The sequence below is a fragment of the Scyliorhinus torazame genome, chromosome 14 (assembly GCF_047496885.1).
Source record: "Scyliorhinus torazame isolate Kashiwa2021f chromosome 14, sScyTor2.1, whole genome shotgun sequence".
NCBI classification, from domain to species: Eukaryota; Metazoa; Chordata; class Chondrichthyes; order Carcharhiniformes; family Scyliorhinidae; genus Scyliorhinus; species Scyliorhinus torazame.
The window spans coordinates 156,556,187-156,575,753 of NC_092720.1; the positions used below are offsets into that span (position 1 = coordinate 156,556,187).

At 47.7% G+C, this 19,567-nt stretch overlaps 1 protein-coding gene across 2 annotated transcripts in view; it reads right to left on the reverse strand.

The window, feature by feature from the left end:
* Positions 1-19,567, reverse strand: part of LOC140389361 (pancreatic secretory granule membrane major glycoprotein GP2-like) — a 108,661-nt gene that overhangs the window by 77,181 nt on the left and 11,913 nt on the right. Inside the window, exon 2 of one of the 2 annotated variants that reach the window (XM_072473528.1) lies at positions 5,231-5,422. The exons of the other annotated variant lie outside the window; for it this stretch is intronic. The gene's annotated coding sequence lies outside the window, so the exon portion shown is untranslated. The remainder of the gene's footprint in view (positions 1-5,230; positions 5,423-19,567) is intronic. 2 annotated transcript variants of the gene reach the window in all.

A 19,567-nucleotide genomic window follows, 5' to 3' on the forward strand; every position in this document is an offset into this window, starting at 1 on the left:
TATAAGAGTGGGGGATGAACTGAGAAAGAAAGAAGCAATGTTCACCTCACTTTACAAACAGCATGTAGACAGGGAGAAAGTCAGAGACAGATACAGAGATGCAGAGAGTTTATCTACAATGTTCCATTCAGTGGCTAGTAGACGAGAGTACAGAGAGAGCCCATGAGACAGGCAACATTCACCTCTACGCATACTAATGCATTGTGTGGCAGGAAGATAGGGAGAATTAGAGAGAGGAGGCGGTAATATTCACCTTGATCGATAATATTGCCTTGAACGGCTTGAAGAAATGAAGCAAGGTAGAGAGACATGGATTGAGTGAGAATACGAGAACGTTTACATAGAAGATAGAAGGAGGAGGTCATTTGGACCTTCGAGCCTGCTCTGCCATTTATCACGATCATGGCTAATCATCCAACTCAATAGCCTAATACTGCTTTCTCCCCATAACATTTGATCCCATTCGCCCAAAGTGCTATACCTAGCCACCTCTTAAATACATTCAGTGTTTTAGCATCAACTAATTCCTGTGGTAATGAATTCAACAGGCGCACCACTCTTTAAGGTAAGAAATGTCTCTTCATCTCTGTCCGGAATGGGTTACCATGAATCCTCAGACCGTGACACCTGGTGCTGGACACACCCACCATTTGGAACATCTTCCCTGTATCTACCCTGTCTACTCCTGTTAGAACTTCATAAGTCTCTATGAAACCCCCAGTCATTCGTCTAAATTCCAGGGACAACAATCCTAACCTAGTCAATCTCTCCTCATATGACAGTCCCGCCATCCCAGGAATAAGTCTCTAAAACCTTTGCTGCACTCCCTCGAGAGCAAGAACATCCTTCCTCAGAAACAGAGAGCAAAACTGCACACACTATTTTAGGTATGGCCTCACCGAGGCTCTGGATAATTGCAACAACCCATCCCTGCTGCTGTAATCGAATCCTCTCGGAATGAAGGCCAACAAATCATTAGCCTTCTTTACCGCCTGCTGCACGTGCATGCTTACCTACAGCGACTGGTGCAGAAGGACACCCAGTTCCCGCTGCACACTCCCCTGTCCCAATTTACAACCTTTCAGGTAGTAATCTGCCTTCCTATTTTTGCTTCCAAAGTGAATAACCTCATACTTATCCAAATTATACTGCATTTGCCATTGATTTTCCCACTCGCCCAACCTTACCAGATCATGCTGTAGGATTTATGCAACCTCGTTACAGGTCACCCTCCCGCCCAATTTAGTATCATGTGCAAACTTTGAGATGTTACGTTTAGCTCCCTCATGCAAAACATTAATACGAATAGTTGGTTCCCAGCAACGATTCCTGTGGCACCCCACTATTTACTGCCAGTCAATTTGAAAAGGAACCATTAGTTCCTATTCTTTGTTTCCTCTCTGCCAACCAGTTTTCTATACACCTCAATACATAGGCACATTCTGCCCGATTTTCGTAGGATTCTTCCGGGTGATCGAATTTCCTCGTACAATCCAAAAAATGCAGATTGCCCATGGTGAATTGCCAATTAGTGCCAAAAATCAGGCTGGGTTATGGGGGTAGGGCGAGTGAGTGGGTTTGGGAAGGGTGCCTTTCAGAGAATAGACTCAGACTAAATGGGACGATGGTCCTGCTTCTGCACTGTAGGTATGATATGATCAATCCCTTTGTAATCAGGAATATGATGACCAATGCCTTAAAATTATTGAAAACGTTTGTTTCCACTGCCATATGAAGGAGAGATTTGCAAAGGAAGACGACCCTCTGAGAAAACCTGATGAATCAAAGAACAAAGTACACTATAGCACAGGAAGTACTTCGGTCCTTCAAATCTCTTCCGGTCATGATACCACCCTTGTCCAAAACACACATCTCCTCCAATCTTTGCCGCACGTACCTTGAATCTACGTGCCCCTATTTAATGACCCCTCCAACCTGGTAAAGAGTGCCTACCCATCCAAACTATCCATGCTCTTCGTAATCTTGTAGACCTCTATCAGGTCGCCCCTGAACCTCTGTCGTTCTAATGAATACAATATATTAAGCCTCTCCGCGTAGATAACACCCGCCAGACCAGACAGAATACTGATAAACCTCCTCTGCACCCTCTCCAAAGCCTCCACATTCAGCGGTGGTGTGGCGACCAGAATTGTGCACAGTATTCCAAGTGTGGCCTTTCCAACGTTCTATACAACTGCAGCATGGCTTGCTTGTTTTGAGACTCGATGCACCGTCTAATGAAGGCAAGCATTCCATATGCCTTCGTGACTAACTTGTCCACTTGCGTTGCCACTTTCAAAGATCTGTGGACCTTTACGCCCTGATCTTTCTGACTTCCTATATTCTTAAGAGTTTTGCCATTTACTGTATATGTCTCCTCTATGTCATACCCACCAAAATGCATTCCCTCATATTTGTCCGGATTAAGCTACATTGCCATTTCTCTGTAAAAGTATCCAAACTATCTATGACCTGCTGTATCCGATGACAATCCTCAACACTACCTGCAACTCCACTAACCTTAGTGTCAAATGTACACTTACTAACCAGACCAGCTACATATTCCTCTCAATTGTTTGTGCATACTACAAACAACAGAGGCCCCAGCGCCGATCCCTGTCACAACCTTCCATTCAGCAAAGCACTCATATTCTCTACCCTCGATCTTCTGTGACCGAGCCAGTATTGTATCCATCTTGACACCTCACCTCTCATCCCGTGTGCCTTCATGTTGTGTACCAGTCTGTCATGAAGTCCATGTAAACAACATGCACCGCCCTCCCCTCATGAATTATCTTTGTTACCTCCTCAAAAACCCGATCGAGTTTGTGAGGCACGTCCTCCCCTCAACAAAATCATGTCCCTATGCTGATTAATCCATTTGATTCCAATTGAGTATGAATCCTGTCCCTGAGAATTATCTCCAATAATTTACCTACTCCCGACGTTAGACCCACCAATCCATAGTTTTTTGTGTTATCCCTGCTGCCTTTTTTAAACAGCAGCCTGCTGCCTTTTTTAAACAGCAGTACCGCATAAGCAATTCTCCAGTCCTCTGGGATCTCAACTGTAGCTAATTAGGATACAAAGATATCAGTCAATGCCCCAGCAATTTTCTCTCTCAGTATGCTGGGGTAAATCCCATCCGGCCCATGAGACTAATCTACCTTAATATATTTTAAAATACCCAATGCCTCCTTCAACATTGGAGAGACATCCAACAATATACCCAAGAATCATCTTCCACAAAGTCATTTTCTTTTGTGAACACTGATGCAAAGGACTCATTAAGTTCCTCGCCCATTTCCTCTGGCTGCACACATAGATTCCCCCCACGCTCCTTAAGTGGTCCAATTCTTTCCCAGTCACCTTCTTGCTTTTTACATATGAATAAAAAGCTTTGGTATTCACATAATCCGACTTGCCAAGGACTGTTCGTGTACCCTCCTAGCCCTCCGAATTCCCCGCTTCAGCATATTTCTATTTTCTTTATATTCCTCAAGGCTTTCGACTCTCTCCACCCTTTTAGACCGTAGAAAGGCCTCATTTTTCTATTTCACGAGTTTGGCAATACCCTGCGTTATCCAAGGATCCCTAAACATCCCACGTGTATCCTTTGTTCTCTCAGGAATGTGGCTTTCCTGAATCCTAAACAACTGTCGCTTGAAAGACTCCCACATGGCCGACGTAGATTTAGATTCTAACAGCCGCACCCAATGAAAATTCTTCAATCCCTGTCCCAGGTTCGATTCCGGCTTGGGTCACTGTCTGTGCGGAGTCTGCACATCCTCCCCGTGTGTGCGTGGGTTTCCTCCGGGTGCTCTGGTTTCCTCCCATAGTCCAAAGATGTGCAGGTTCGGTGGATTGGCCATGATAAGTTGCCCTTAGTGTCCAAAATTGGCCTTAGTGTTGGGTGGGGTTGCTTTTGGACACTAAGGGGCAATTTAGCATGGTCAACTAAGCTGCACATGTTTGACTTCGGGTGGAAATCCGAGCACCCGGAGGAACCTCATGTTCCCCTCAACATAAACATTGTGAAAGCCCCTCAGGATCTTAATGTTTTCGCCAGGTCGTTTCTTCCTCTTCAATAGTCTGGTCGATAGAAAGTTAAATACTCCAGCCTTTCACTCACAAAATAACCCACCCATTCCTGTTAATAATCTTTGAAAAGTTCTCTGAACTGGTTTTAGCCTTATTTCCTCCTAAGTTACAGTTTTTGTCCATCCTCCTGTGTAAATAGTGCGGTACAAGCTGATTCACCATTTCTATACTGGATCTATTGTTACATCTTAGTTTTACTGATATTTGCATTTGCTATGGATAACAGATTAAATCTTACACCTGGTTCCAAGGATTATAAAAGGTTCATTATGTTGCCGAAATAGCAGGAAGTTGGCTTGTTCATCTGATTAAAACTGCGGAAAATAAACTATATAGATGGGAGACAAAGGGAAGGTTATCTGGACGGAAAATGTGAAAGATTAACAACATATGCTAAAAGTAAAGATATATATAGAGAGAGAGCTTTGTCGAAGAGTCATACAGACACGAAACGTCAGTTCCATTCTCTCTCCACAGGTATAATAAACCTGCTGAAATTGTCCAACATATTCTGTTTCATGTGTGAGAGAGCGATGGGTTGCCTGCGCTTAAAAAAAATGTTTATTTCATGAGATGTGGGCATCATTAGCTGGACAAGCAACATCTTTCCATTCACAATTCTCCCTTGAGCTCGCTTGGACAGTTCACAAGACTATTTAAAGTAAACAATATTGCAATGCGGCTGGAGGCAAATGAAGGCCACACCAGGAATGTTGCCTACTGTAACGGTTTGCTAATTTTGACGCTGTCTAAATTCCAGTTCCATTTTAAAATTATTTTAAATTGAGAATTGCTTTCAATGTAACACCGTAAAACCATACTACACGACAAATACTTTTCCAGGCTCAACCACATCCGGTACACCTCACCACAAAAAAAAACAACCGAGACAAAAACCAAAACAATACAAACACTGTCCCTTGCCTCTCCTGTGAACCCCTCCCCTAACATCTGACGGTTACCAGTTCCCTCAAAGACGAAACAAAATGCTGCCATCTCGAGTAGAACCCCCCTGACGACAGAGACAAGATATTTTATATCGTTTATCAGTGCTCACACTCCAGATGGGGCCTAACTAAGATGAAGCGGCCCTCGTCTTCGGGTTATTAGAGAGCCTAAGGCAACTCACCTTTGCCCCATCTGTAGCTCCCGCAAGTCCGAGATCCCCAATATAGCTGAAAGACAGTGGCTGATTAGCTGATTATGTATTTTCAATTAACAGTCAGACAGAATGTTTGGGTCTAAGGTAACGTGTACGTTAGATCTGGTACGGATGTCAGTTCTCCTTCCCTCAGGTTCAGTAGTGAATCCAAGATGGATGCTAGAAAGAATCACAGAATCATAGAATCAGAAAATTATACAGCCATAGAATCCATGGCACAGAGGCTGGCCCTCCGGCCCTAACTGCTCCATGTCAACCAAAAAGCCCATCTAACCTAACCTAATTTGTTTGCATTTGACTGATATCGCTCTAAACATTTCCTATCCACCTATCAGTCCAAATGCCTTAGAAACGTTGACAATGTCCCTGCCTGAGCCTCTTCTTCCAGTACCTCATTTACCATCCGTACCACCCTCTGTATAAAAATGTTGCTCCTCAGCTTCCCATTAATTGCTACCGCTCTTAACCTAAACCAAGGCCCTCTAGTTCTCGATTCCCCAATCCTCGGTAAACGGCTGAGTGCAACACCCTATCTATGCCGCTCATGGTGTCACAGTGGTTAGCACTATTTGTCTGTTGTTTCACAGCGCCCGTGTCCCGGGTTTGATTCCCAGCGTGGGCGATTGTCTGTCTGGTGTCTGCAAGTTCTCCCCGCGTCTGCGTGGGTTTCCTCTGGTTTGCTCGCACAAGTCCCGAAAGACGTGCTTTTTAGGTGAATTGTACGTTCTGAATCCTCCCTCAGTGTACCCGAACAGGTGCCGAATGTGGCGACCAGGTGATTTTCATCGTAACCTCATTGCAATGTCAATGGAAGCCTACTTGTGACAGTAATAAAGATTATTATTATAATTATAAGATCACCCTTCAATCTCCTTTGCCCCAAATAAAAATCTTCTAGACTGTTCAAATCTCTCCCTCTAACCCCGTCCGTTGAGACCTGTCAATATTCTTGTAAATCTCTTCTGAACTCTCTCCTTTTTAACGACATATTTCCTACCGCAAGCCGACCAAAAGTGAATGCAATTCTCCAGATGTGGCCTCACCAACGTCCTGCACAACTGCAACATATCTTCCCAACTTCTATACTCAATGCCCTGACTGAAGAAGGCCAGCATGCCAAATACCTTCTTCAGTGCTAATTTCCTGTGACTCCACCTTTAGAGAACGGTGCACATGAAGTTCAAGTTCGCTCTGTTCCACGATATGCTCTAAGGTCATACCGTTCAATGTGAAAGTCCTACCTTGATTTGACTTTCCAAAATGGAACACCTCACCCTTGCTTACATTTCTGTGCCCACTTCTGCAGCTGCTCAAGGCCCTGCTGCAATTTTTGATAACCTTCCTCACTGTCTGCGATTCCCATATTTCAGTGTCATCCCCAAACTTACTGAGCATGCCTTTTGTATTCTCATCCAAATTGTTGATACAGTAAACAAGCAGCAATGGGTACAGCACCGACTCATAAGCAATCCACTAGTCACAGGCCACCAGTTCGACCAGCATCCTTCCACCATTACCCTATGCTTCCTACCAATTAAGCCAATTGTACATCCAGTTACCAGCTCTCCCTGTGATCTAGCATACCATGTGGAACATCATCCATATGGACTGCCTCTACTGCCCTGCTCACAACAACTGTCCTGGTCACTTCATCAACGAACTATAGCAGATTTATGATCTCCAAAGAAAAAAGCCTTGATGATTACTCCGAATCAAGCGCTGTTTTTTTCCAAATGCCTTTGAATTATATACTCCATACTCTATAAATACAGTGGTCCAATGTCTATTTTTGCCTCTCTCTTACCTTTTATATATTGAAAACAATTCTTCCTATCTTCCATTATATCATGAGCTATCTTGCACTCATACTTCATCTTCTCCCCTCTTATTGCTTTTTTAGTTGTCCTCTGCTCGCTTTTAAAGGCTTCCCAATCCTCTGACTTCCCAATAATCCTCGCCATTTTGTATGCTTTTTCTTTAGCTTTTATGCTGTCCTTGACGCCCCTCGTCAACCATGCATGCCTTGTCTTCCCCTTAGCATGCTTGTTCCTTCTTGGGATGAATATCTGTTGTGCCTCCCGAATAACCCCCCAAAACACCTGCCATTTCTGTTCCACTGTCTTCCCTGCTAGGCTCCTTTTCCAATCAACTCTAGCCAGCTCATCCCTCATATATTTGTAGTTACCCACATTTAATTATAATACCGGTACATCTGATTGCAGCTTCTCCCTCAAACTGCAGGGTAAATTCTATCATATTGTGGTCACTGCTCCCGAAGGGTTCCTTCACCTTCAGTTCCTTAATCAAGTCTGCCTCATTACATATCACTAAATCTAGAAATGCCTGGTAGGCTCTGTCACAAGTTGCTTCAAAAAAACACCTCTTAGAAATACCACAAATTCCTTTTCTTGGAATCCACTACCAACCTAATTTCCCAATCCACCTGGATATTGTAATATTGCCTTTTTTACATGCCTTTTCTATGTCCTGATTGATTTTTTGCCCTACCTCCTGACTACTGCTCCGGGGCCTGTAATAGCTCACATCAGGGTCTTTTTACGTTTGCGATTCCTCAACTCTACCCTTAGAGTTTCTATGCCTTCTGATCCTATTATTATGGGCCAGGGTTTAGAAAACTCCAAAGTGTATCATGGAGTCATGGAGTGTATCATGACTCACAACTTTTAATAGATTTTGGTTATGGGGAGCACAAGGGTCCACCCTCAAGATGTTATGCAACAGGGACCATAAGTATTTTTAAAACAAAACAATGTTTATTCTCTGAACCCGTTAAAATGTTATAAACACACAGTAAGCATCTCATCAACTACCAACACACGTAACCCCACAGATGCAATATTCTATAGGTAACCCTCAGTACCTTTCTTAGTAACATCCATAGGTTAAACCCTTTTCAAACAAAGACAGCAGGATTATGTTCTCTACAGAAACAGGTATTACTTTGGAATCATCAAGTGATCTGGAGACATTATTTAGATAGCAGAGAGAGACATTACACATCTGCTTGCTTTGAATTCAGCTCTCCAACTCTGAAAACGAAACCAAAAACAGATCCACAAAGCAGCTTGACAGCTCAAAACGAAAGAGAAAGATAGAAAGACAGCCCAGCTCCACCCATACACTGACATCACTGCAGCTATTTCATGAACACCCATTTCTTAAAGGTGGATTCACGTGACACTATAGCGCTCCTTGCTATCGATTTAACTTCATTCCTTACTAACAATGCAACCGAGCCTCTTTGGCCATCTGCCTATCCTTTCGCTAGGACAGATATCCTTGTATATTTAGATTCCAGCCCTGATTCCCTTGTAGCCACGTTTCTGCGATGTCCACAACATCGTACCGGCCAATTTCAATGTGTGCAATAAGCTCATTTACCTTGTTTCGTATACTGCGTGCATTTCGGCACAATACCCTTAATTCTGCATTGACCACCTCCCTTTTCACACTTATCACCGTTTTCGCTCTTCCTGAGGGTGACACTGTTCTTTTATTTTGGTTCTCTATTTCCCCTTCAGTTATTACACCTGCTAGGTTCACATTCTGGTTCCCACCCCCCTACCATACTAGTCCTCCCGAGTGAGTTTAGCAAACTTCCCAGCCAGGATATCAGTGACCATCCAGTTGAGATGTAACCCGTCCTTCTTGTACAGGTCCCACCAGGCCCGGAAGAGATCCCAATGGTCAAAACATCTGACACCCTCCCTCCTACACCACCAGTTTAGCCACGTGTTTAGCTGCATTATCCTCCTATTTCTAGCCTCTCTGGCACGTCCAACATGGAGTAATCCTGAGATTACAACCATAAAGGTCCTGCTTTTTAGCTTACTGCCTGACTCCCTGAACTCCTTCTGCAGGACCTCATCACTCTTCCTGCCTCAGTCGTTGGTACCTATGTGTACTACGACCTCAGGCTGTTTACCCTCCCCGTTCAAGATGTCCTGTGTTCGTTCAGAGACATCCTTGACCGTGGCACCAGACAGGCAACATACCATCCTGGAGTCTCTTTCCAGTCCACAGAAGCGCTTATCTGTGCTCCTTACTATAGAGTCCCCTATAACTATCACTCTCTTGCACTTTGCCCTCCCCTGCTGAGCAATAGAGCCAGTTGCGGTGCCACTGTTCTGGCTGCTGTTGTTTTCCCCTGATCGGCTATCCCCCCCAACAGCATCCAAAACGGTATACCTGTTAGAGAGGGGGACAACCACAGGGGATTCCTGCGCTGACTGCCTGCCCTTTCTAGCGGTCGCCCATCTGTTTGTCTGCACATTGTGCTCCAAGCAACTAGGTAAATTCTGCCTTCTTGATAAATATCTTGACTAATGAAGTGCAGGAACTCATTTTCTTTGCTGATCGCAAAGCCGGAATGTTGACTTGTTTTCAGAGATCCGTGTGCATTACCGTTTAGGCCTCACTGCCGGAAATCCTCGTTTGAGTTGTGCCACTTAATCTAATTTGCCTCTCCATAAATGTTCTGCCTAAATTTCGATAGGCGAATTGTGAACAATAGTAGACCATTCAGCCTTTCGAGTCTGCTTTCCCATTTGATAAAACCATAAGATTCCACTTTTCTGCATACACTGTCTGTAATCTTTGACTTCCTTGTTAGTCAAGAATCAATCTAATTCAATACAGTCTTCCCTCTGCCACTCTCTAGGGAGGATAAGTTTACAAATGAACAGCACTGAGAGTAAAAGCATCTTCATCGTATTTCCAAACAGTAACCCCTGTTTTAGTCATTTCCACAAGGGGAAATATCCTTCGAACGTCTTACATGTTTCAGTAACATCGCCTCGTAATGATTATCCAAACGTTCATTTGAAAACAGCAGCTCTATCTCAGGGATTAGTTGAATAAACCTTCTCTGCACTGGTCTTGATGTAAGGACGTCCTATTTTAAAATAATTAGTTCGACACTGTACACTATATTCGAGATGTGGTCTCAACAACAACCTCTACAACTACATTAAGTATCTACACCCTTATATTCAATTACTCATTAAATTAACGACAACATTTCCCTTGCCTTCTTTATCACTGCCTGCATTTGCATGATAACGTTTTGTGATTAACATCCTGCAAAATAAAACACGTCAGATAGGGTAGTACATAGCAGTCTACTTAATTCGATAACCCCCCATTCTGTTTGGTGGAATGTATTTGCACGAATAGAGGACAGGCTAACTGATAGAGGATAGAATTAGGATAAGAGAGACATTATGAAAATGGCAACACATAACTCGTTAAATATCATAGGGGGGGGGGCGGAGGGGGGGTGGAATTCACATAATTTTGCCAAGTTTACGAATCAGACAAAAATAGATGGAAAGGATGTTAACGATTACACAAAGTGTGTAAGAGGGACAGAGTCAGGATGTAGTGAGTGGTAAAAATGTGGCATATGGAATACAAGATAGAAAAAGTTAAACTATTTGGTAGGAAGAGTACAGCAACTAAATATTATTTAAATGGAAAGAACTACAGAAAAGTGCAGCACAGGGGGATTCATGGTGCTCGTGCATAAATCGCAAAACGCGAGAGTGAAAGTTCAGCAAATTATACGGATGACACATGGAGTGCCAGCCTTTACTTGAAGGACGTGGAATATAAAAATCGGAATGGCTTGCTAAAAGTATAATACAACATTATTTGGATCACATCTGGAATTACATGTGCATTTTTAGGCCCTTCCCTAATGAAAGAGCTACTGATACCGGATCTAGTCCAGGGAAAATTAAATAGACCCGAGTATGGAGGGACTTTCTTATGACGACTGTTTGAGTAGATTGGGTCTGTACTCTTTGGAGTTTAGAAGGATGAATGGTGACCTTATTGAGAGATATTGGATTCGCAGGTGAGTTAACAGGATAAATGCTGAGAGGGTGTTTAAGACAGAGATGAAGAGGAATGTATTCTCTCTGGGGATAGTGAGTCTGTGGAATTATTTGTCGCAGAGGGCTGTAGAGGTTTGGTCATTACGAATTTTCAAAGCTAAGACAGACACATTTTTAATCAGCAAGGAAATCAGGAGTTGAGGTGGGAAGGTGGGAAAGTGTGCTTTAGGATTCCTTATCAAATCCGCAATTATCTCATTGAATTTCGAAACTGACTCGATGGCCGAATGGCCTGGCTCCTGCTGCTATGACTTATGGTCTTATGTATCAGGATACCAAATTTCATGTGCAGTGCTCAGTCCATTTGAAGAATGTGCTGCTTTTCATTTTTCCTGCCAACGTTGGAAAATTCACATTATTCCATATTATACTCCATTTATCTAACTCCCTCACCTATTTCATCGAGATGCATTTGAAAATTCTTTGTGCCCTCTTCCCAATTTACCTCTCTACCCATTTTCGTAGCGTCAGCAAATTTTTCAAAAATTTTATTGATAAAGATTGTAAAACGTTGAAGGAGAAGCACTGCTCCCTACGGAACTTGTCTGGTTACATGTTGAAAATCCCCAAAAGTGATCCATTTCCTTTTATCTGTTAGACAACCAACCCTCTGACCATTGCAAGTCGCCAATATTCGCAGGTATTAAGAATTATAATAAACATAATAATCTTTATTGTCACAAGGAGGCTTACAGGAACACTGCAATTATGTTACTGTGAAAAGCCAATAGGCCCACATTCCGGCGCCCTTTTAGGTATACAAAGGGTGAATTCAGAATGTTCAAATTACCTAACAGCAGCAGGTCTTTCGGGACTTGTGGGAGGAAACCGGAACACCCATAAGAAACACGCGCAGGCACAGGGAGAACGTGCAGACTCCACATAGAGAGTGACCAATCCGGGAATCGAACATAGGCCCGAGCGTTGTGAAGCAATAGTGCTAACCACTGTGATACCATGCTGTTCACACCAGGTCGGTTCTTCAGCCGATTTAACTTCACCTTTTCGGAAGTTACCCTCAAATCCTCAGCACTGTGGTACCACGTTGTGTTCCGTGAACTTGTCTTGCAATGATTTGACAGAACTGCTGGTCATTGAGCCAGAATTAGGATTTTTAATATACACTTGGTAAGGTAACGATCAGGATCAGACAAAGTTATCATAGAGTTACATTCGACTCTCCTGGAACTCTGTGTATGTGTGACTGTCCTCATGCACACCTTACAACCTTCTGATGAGAGTCTGATGTCACACGACCGACGTCACAAGTCCGCATTGCAGATCTATACCGCCACCTGCTGGTTGTAGGTTACACTGCTGAATACATGAAATACCTGCAGGCATATCACCACAGGTCCCCATTTTTCCTTAACTAAGCTCTTACCATGAATATATTGGTAAAACATCTTTGGATTTTCTTTAACTTTACTTGGTAATCTTTTTTCATGCCCTCTCTTTGATTTCATTATTTTCGTTTTTACTTCTTCCCTGCACTTACTATACTTACCTCGGCTATCGTCAGTGCTTCATTTTCTATGCCTGTCGTACGTTTTCTTTTTCTGTTTGATCTTCCCCTGTATTTCTCTAGACAACCAGGGGTTCTAGATATGGCCGTTCCACCGTAATTTTTGAAGGGGGCATTTCTGCTTTGCACCACTGAAATCTGACATTTTAGAGCTTCTCACTGGTTTTCCACAGATTCATCCTATAACATTGTTGGCCAGTCCATCTCAGTCGAGTCCTTTCTCATTTCTGCAAAAATTGTCTTCACCCAATTCAAAATGTTAAGGGCTGCTTTATCTCTGTCCTTTTTCTTTTTTTTTTTAAATTTAGAGTACCCAATTCATTTTTTCCAATTAAGGGGCAATTTAGCATATCCAATCCACTGATCTTGCACATCTTCGGGTTGTGGGGGCGAAACCCACGCAAAACACGGGGAGAATTTGCAAACTCCACACTGACAGTGACCCAGAGCCGGAATCGAACGTGGGACCTCGGCGCTGTGAGACTGCAGTGCTACCGTGCTGCCCAATCTTTGTCTATTTTCATGGCACTACTGAATATAACTGAATTCTGATTACTATCCCCGATCTGGTAACCGACTGTCACTTTACCCACTTGTCCTTCTTTGTTCTCCAAGACTAGATGCAGAATTGCATCACCTCTGGTTGGGTTTGTTATGAATTGGGTGGAAAACAATTCCTGGGCACAATACATGAATTTTTCTCCCTCCATTCCCTTAATATTGTTTGATTCCCAGTTGATATTGAGATAGTTAAACTCTCCTCCTATCATTGTCCTCTTGTTCTTACGGAAGTGATTTGTCTTCATATTTTCTCTTCTATCTCCCTTTCACAATTTGTGGGTCGACAGTGTGTGTGACTGCCCCCGGCAGTGCGACTTCTCCTTTTGTATTTCTAAGTTCAACCCATAAAGCCTCCTATGTTGACCCGTTTAGTATATTATATCTTCTCACAACTGGAATATATTCCATTACCATTCATGCTCCTCCCCAGCCTTTTTTTTATTTCCCCACTGTCCTGCCTCAAAACTCGTACCCATGGCTATTGAGGGGCAAGTTTACCCCTTATTTAACCAGTTTACCGTTATAGCAATGGCATCGTGCTTCTGTGTGTCTACCTGTGCTCTTAACTTGTATACGTCGTATGTAAGACTCCTTGCACCTGAAATGAAAAACTGAAAATTGCTTCTTGTCACAAGTAGGCTTCAAATGAAGTTACTGTGAAAAGCCCCTAGTCGCTTTGGGAATTGAACTCGCGCTTCCGGCCTGCGTTAAAAGCCAGCTATTTAGCCCTGTGCTAAACCAGCCCCCCGGACTTAGAACCGGTTCCAGTGCCTCTAGAATCTGACTCCCACCCAATTACACCATCTGTCCATCCACACAGTCGTCTCATCTATCTTCCTATTCCTGTTCACTTTAGAGCGTGGAACTGGAAGTAATCCTGAGATTACTGCATTTGGGATCCTGCATTTTAGTTTATCTCCTAACTTCCTGTACTCGGCTTGCAGGTCCTCATCCTTCAGTTTATTTATGTCGTTGGTACCAATGTGTACTGTGACCAATCGCTGTTAACCGTTCCTCCTCACAATGACCCGCAGCTGCTCCATCGTATGCAGGATCTTGGCACCAGTGAGGAAACATGCTATCCTTGATTCACGTATTCGAGCACAAAGTATGGTCCCCTAACTATTGAATCCCCTATCACGAAAGCCCTGCCATTTTTTTTCTCCTACTCATTTGAGCCGCTTAGCCACCCACGATGCTTCGGGTATGGCTGCTGCTGTTTTCCCCTGAGGGTGCATCCCTCCCGACGGTATCCAGAGCTGTATATCTGTTTGACAGGGGATGACTACAGGTGTCTCCTGCAGTGAATTCCTGCTTGTTTTACTGTCCCTGATGGTCAGCCACCCTTTCTGGCTCTGTAATTATCACCTGCAATGGGGCCACCTCGCTAAACATGCGATCCATAAAGTCCTCAGCATCGCGGATGCGAGGGGCAGCATGTGGCGCAGTAATTAGGACTGGGATTGTGGCGCTGAGGATCCGGGTTCGAATCCCCACCCTGGGTCACTGTCCGTGTCGAGTTTGCACATTCTTCCCACAACCCAAAAATGTGTATGTTCGGTGCCTTGTCCATGCTAAATTGCCCCTTAATTGGAGAAAACATAATTGGGCACTGTAAATTTTTAAAAACCATCGCGGATGCTCCACAGTGAGCACACCTCAGCTCCAACTCCAAAATGCGGTTGGCTAGCAGCTGCATTTGGGCACAGTTCCAGCAGACATCGTCACCAGTGACGCTGGAAGTGTCCCTCATTTCCCACATTGTGGACGAGGAACATATCATGGGTGTGAGGTCCCGTGCCATGATGTACTTCTTTATTAAGCTAGATACTCCATGAAAAGAAAAATACGTTAGCTACTGGCCTGCTGTTCGTTAGCTAGGAACATTGTTTCTGTCTTAACCCTTCGATGATCATATATATTTTATACCAATCCAAACTCCCAATTATTTATTTATTTCTAGTCCCAACGGAGTTGAAATGAAAATGAAAATTGCTTATTGTCACAAGTAGGCGTCAATGAAGTTACTATGAAAAGCCCCTAGTCGCCACATTCCGGCGCCTGTTCGGGGAGGCTGGTACGGGAATTCAACCGTGCTGCTGGCCTGCCTTGGTCTGCTTTAAAAGCCAGCGATTTAGCCCAGTGTGCAATGAATTTGATTAAAAGATTGAAAAACAAAACTCCACTGGACGTACTCACCTCATCAGCTGCTTTGGTTGGTCTCACGCCACTTTCTGAACTGGCGTTTATATTTATCCTTCTATCTCTTGCTCTTTAAAACTTCTCTCGTTCCTTGAAACGCCTGGCTGTTCTCGGTGTTACTCCTTCTTCTCTGCTCCTTGTTGTTACAGAATTTACAACTGCACTAAACAATTAGCTCCTTTTGATTTCGTGTTTCTGCTTTTCGAGTCAGTTCTCCTTAATTCTCTCAGCTTGCTACCGTGAGACTTAGGCTGTCTAAATATCCTGTGCAGTACAAGTTGTGCCTCGCAGGTCCGGTGCGCTCTCCCCACGAAGGTAACTGCGCACTTTCATTCATTTTGGGTGACGCTAAATTTGAAATCTTTGAAAATGTGAGGAATGTGGAGAAATTCAAAAGGAAATAGACATGTTGTTGAAACGAATGGGCACCATCCGTAGCAGATGCAGATGAATGCAGAGACCTATGCAGTTGTCCGTTTTGGTAGAATGAAGACGGAGAGAAAGTATATAATAAAGAATATGGGCGTCATTCTCCGACCCCCCGCCGGGTCAGAGAATGGCCGTTGGCCGCCGTGAATCCCGCCCCCGCCGAAGTCTCCGAAGGGAGAAAAGTCGGCGGGGCGTTAATGTCGCCGCTGCCGCGGAGAATGTCACGGGTCTGCGCAAGGCATCCGATTTTCGGCCTGCCGATATTCTCCCTTCCGGATGGGCCGAAGTCCCGTCGACGTGATGACCGTTCTCGTCGATGTGAATCAAACCTCCTTTTCATCGGCGTGACCCGGTGCTCCAGGCTCACGCCGACCAGCGAGGAGGTGAGTGACGGCCTGGGGGGTTGGCTCTGGGCAGGAAATGGCGTGGCCGCAGACTGATTGCATGAGGAGAGGTGTGTCTCGGCTTGTGTGTGTGTGTGTGCGGCCGGGGGGGTGGGTGGGGTGGTTAGAGTAGGTTGGGCTCCGGGGGAGTGCCGGGAGGGGGTCCGTGCCGGGGTGGAGGTTGGGGGGGGTCCGTGCCGGGGTGGAGGTTGGGGGTTGGGGAGGGGGTCCGTGCCGGGGTGGAGGTGGGGGGGGGGGGTCCGTGCCGGGGTGGAGGTTGGGGGTTGGGGAGGGGGTCCGTGCCGGGGTGGAGGTTGGGGGGGGTCCGTGCCGGGGTGGAGGTTGGGGAGGGGGTCCGTGCCGGGGTGGAGGTTGGGGGTTGGGGAGGGGGTCCGTGCCGGGGTGGAGGTTGGGGGGGGGGGGGTCCGTGCCGGGATGGAGGTTGGGGGTTGGGGGGGGTCCGTGCTGGGGTGGAAGTTGGGGAGGGGGTCCGTGCCGGGGTGGAGGTTGGGGAGGGGGTCCGTGCCGGGGTGGAGGTTGGGGGTTGGGGAGGGGGTCCGTGCCGGGGTGGAGGTTGGGGGGGGGGGGTCCGTGCCGGGGTGGAGGTTGGGGAGGGGGTCCGTGCCGGGGTGGAGGTTGGGGGGGGGGGTCCGTGCCGGGGTGGAGGTTGGGGGGGGGGTCCGTGCCGGGGTGGAGGTTGGGGGGGGGGGTCCGTGCCGGGGTGGAGGTTGGGGGGGGGTCCGTGCCGGGGTGGGTGATGGGAGGGCAAATGAGTTGGTCCACCTGGCCAGGTGCCAGCCTCCAACAGTTGGACCCATGCGGTCCATGCCACCTGGCTGGGGGGAGGAGGGGATATGGGCAATGATGACATGTCGTCGTTCCCCTCCCCCCCACCAGGCCGTCATGTTTTCAGACCATCCAGCGATGTTGGCCGCCGTGGTGGCAGCCGCTCATGTCTATGTTGCCCTGGATGAGGAGGAGGAGGAGGAGGAGGAGCGTGCCAGAGAGGCGGCGCAGGCTGCCGCAGAGGGGCAGGCGGCAGCCGCCCAGGCTGGAGGGACACCTGACCGACAGGACGAGGAGGGGGAGGAGGACGTCGCGGCCCCACGGCAACGGAGGCACCCGAGGGCGCCCCGTGTGTACTTGCCCCGGCAGTCAGACCAGGACCTCACGGACCGGGAATGCAGGAGGAGACTCCGGATGAGCCGGGAAACCGTGGCACACATCTGCCACCTGCTGGCACACCTGTCACTGCGTGGCACTGGCGGGGGACACCCTCTCCCCGTGTCCGTCAAGGTTACGGTGGCCCTGAACTTTTATGCAACGGGGTCATTCCAGGCACCGAGTGGGGACCTGTCCGGCATATCGCAGACATCGGTGCATCGGTGCATCCGGGCAGTGACAGATGCCCTTTATGCCATGGCGCACCGCTACATCCGCTTCCCCGTGGACCGGGCCAGCCAAGATGCCCGGGCCGTGGGCTTCTCTGCCATTGCCGGGTTCCCCATGGTCTAGGGCGCGATCGATGGGATGCACGTCGCCGTGCGGCCACCTGCAGATAACAGGGCCGTGTTCACTAATAGGAAGGGGACCTATTCGATGAACGTACAGGTGGTCTGCGACCACCGCATGATGATCCTGCACGTCTGCGCCCGTCACCCAGGCAGTGTACACGACTCATTCGTGTTGTCGCGGTCATCCATCCCCGGCATGTACGAGGGACGCCATCCCCGGCTGAGGGGCTGGTTGCTGGGCGACAGGGGCTATCCATTGCGATCGTGGCTGATGACGCCTATACGGAGGCCACGCAATGAGGCGGAGAACCGCTACAATGATGCCCATGTAGCGACAAGGGGAGTGATCGAGAGGTGCTTTGGCGTGCTGAAGATGCGTTTCAGGTGCCTGGACCTCTCTGGGGGCGCCCTCCAGTATCGGTCAGATAGGGTCGGCCGCATCATTGTGGTGTGCTGCGTCCTGCACAACATAGCCCAGCAGAGGGGCGATGTGCCGCAGGCAGAGGAGGGCGGAGTGGAGGAGCAGCAGGAAGAGGCCCAGTCCTCCCCAGATGAGGGGGATGGGGGCAATGGTCAGGGCAGACGGGGTAGACACAGACGGGTGGCTGCCCACCGTTACCGGCTGGCCCAGCGGGCACGGGACAGACTGATAGACGCCCGCTTCACTGACTAGATGGGCGTGGGAATCGGGTAGTATGGCCACAGACCGCACACCATGACAACAGCCGACCACCCACACCCCCCACCCATCCACCCACCCAGCACCCTCACCCCCCTCCCCAACCCCACACACCCCACCCGCATGCACACCACCCCCCCACCCCCAATTGCCGATCCACCGGCGGCACAACGGGCCGGGCTCACCCAGTTGCGGGTGGACGCGTGTCTATCGCAGGCCATGGAGAATGATGACAACCCGCCTCCGATGAGCTCCTGGCTCTACATCGTTGGACTATGTCTGACCCATGGCCACAGTACCACCATCCACCCGGACCATCCCTGCATGCGGCTGTGACACTGCAGCGCACGGTCCCGTCCTCTGCCCGGGGGATGTTGATGGCGGCCCAGGGGGAAGGGGGCAGACTCACCTGGGGCTGAGGTAAGACCACCCCTCACACACACACTTGCGCTCAACGTACATGACACCCCCGCACACTTTGGACAGAGCACAAAGGCAGCTTCGGTAGGTGTAACATTGACTTTAATAACCAAAGGAGTTCATGCACGTGCCCTAGCGCCTAAAACTCATCTGTGCCCTGCACCCGTGCCAACTTACTCAGTGTCTAATTGTTTGGCCTTACGGGCCCTTTGACTACGTCTACGTGGTTCCCCAGACGGTACAGCAGAACTGGAGGTGGACTCCTGTGATTCCTGCCCTCTGACACTGGATCCCTTTGGCGGCCGTTTCCTGGGGCGTCCTGGCCTAGATGGGCCAGGCTGCGGCCCGGGCGACTGGGATGGCGAGCTGCCAGCCTGTCCTGCCCGTTGCCCACCCGATGCACCTGGGACGGAAGGGGGGGAGTCCGAGGTGTCGCGGTGTACCGGGACCTCCCCTACAGAGGGAGCCGGGACGGACCACACCACCTCCTCCTCCCTCGGGGTGCCCGATGGCCCCCAGGCCTCTACATGGGTGGGGGATGCGAACGGACTGGCCATCCGACGCGCCCCCGACATCTGGCGCTGCCAGTCCTGGAGGCCCGTGCTGGTATCGACAGGGGTCTGCAGGTTTGCAGCCATGGAGCCCAGGGGGTTGTCGAACCCTGTCTGCGACA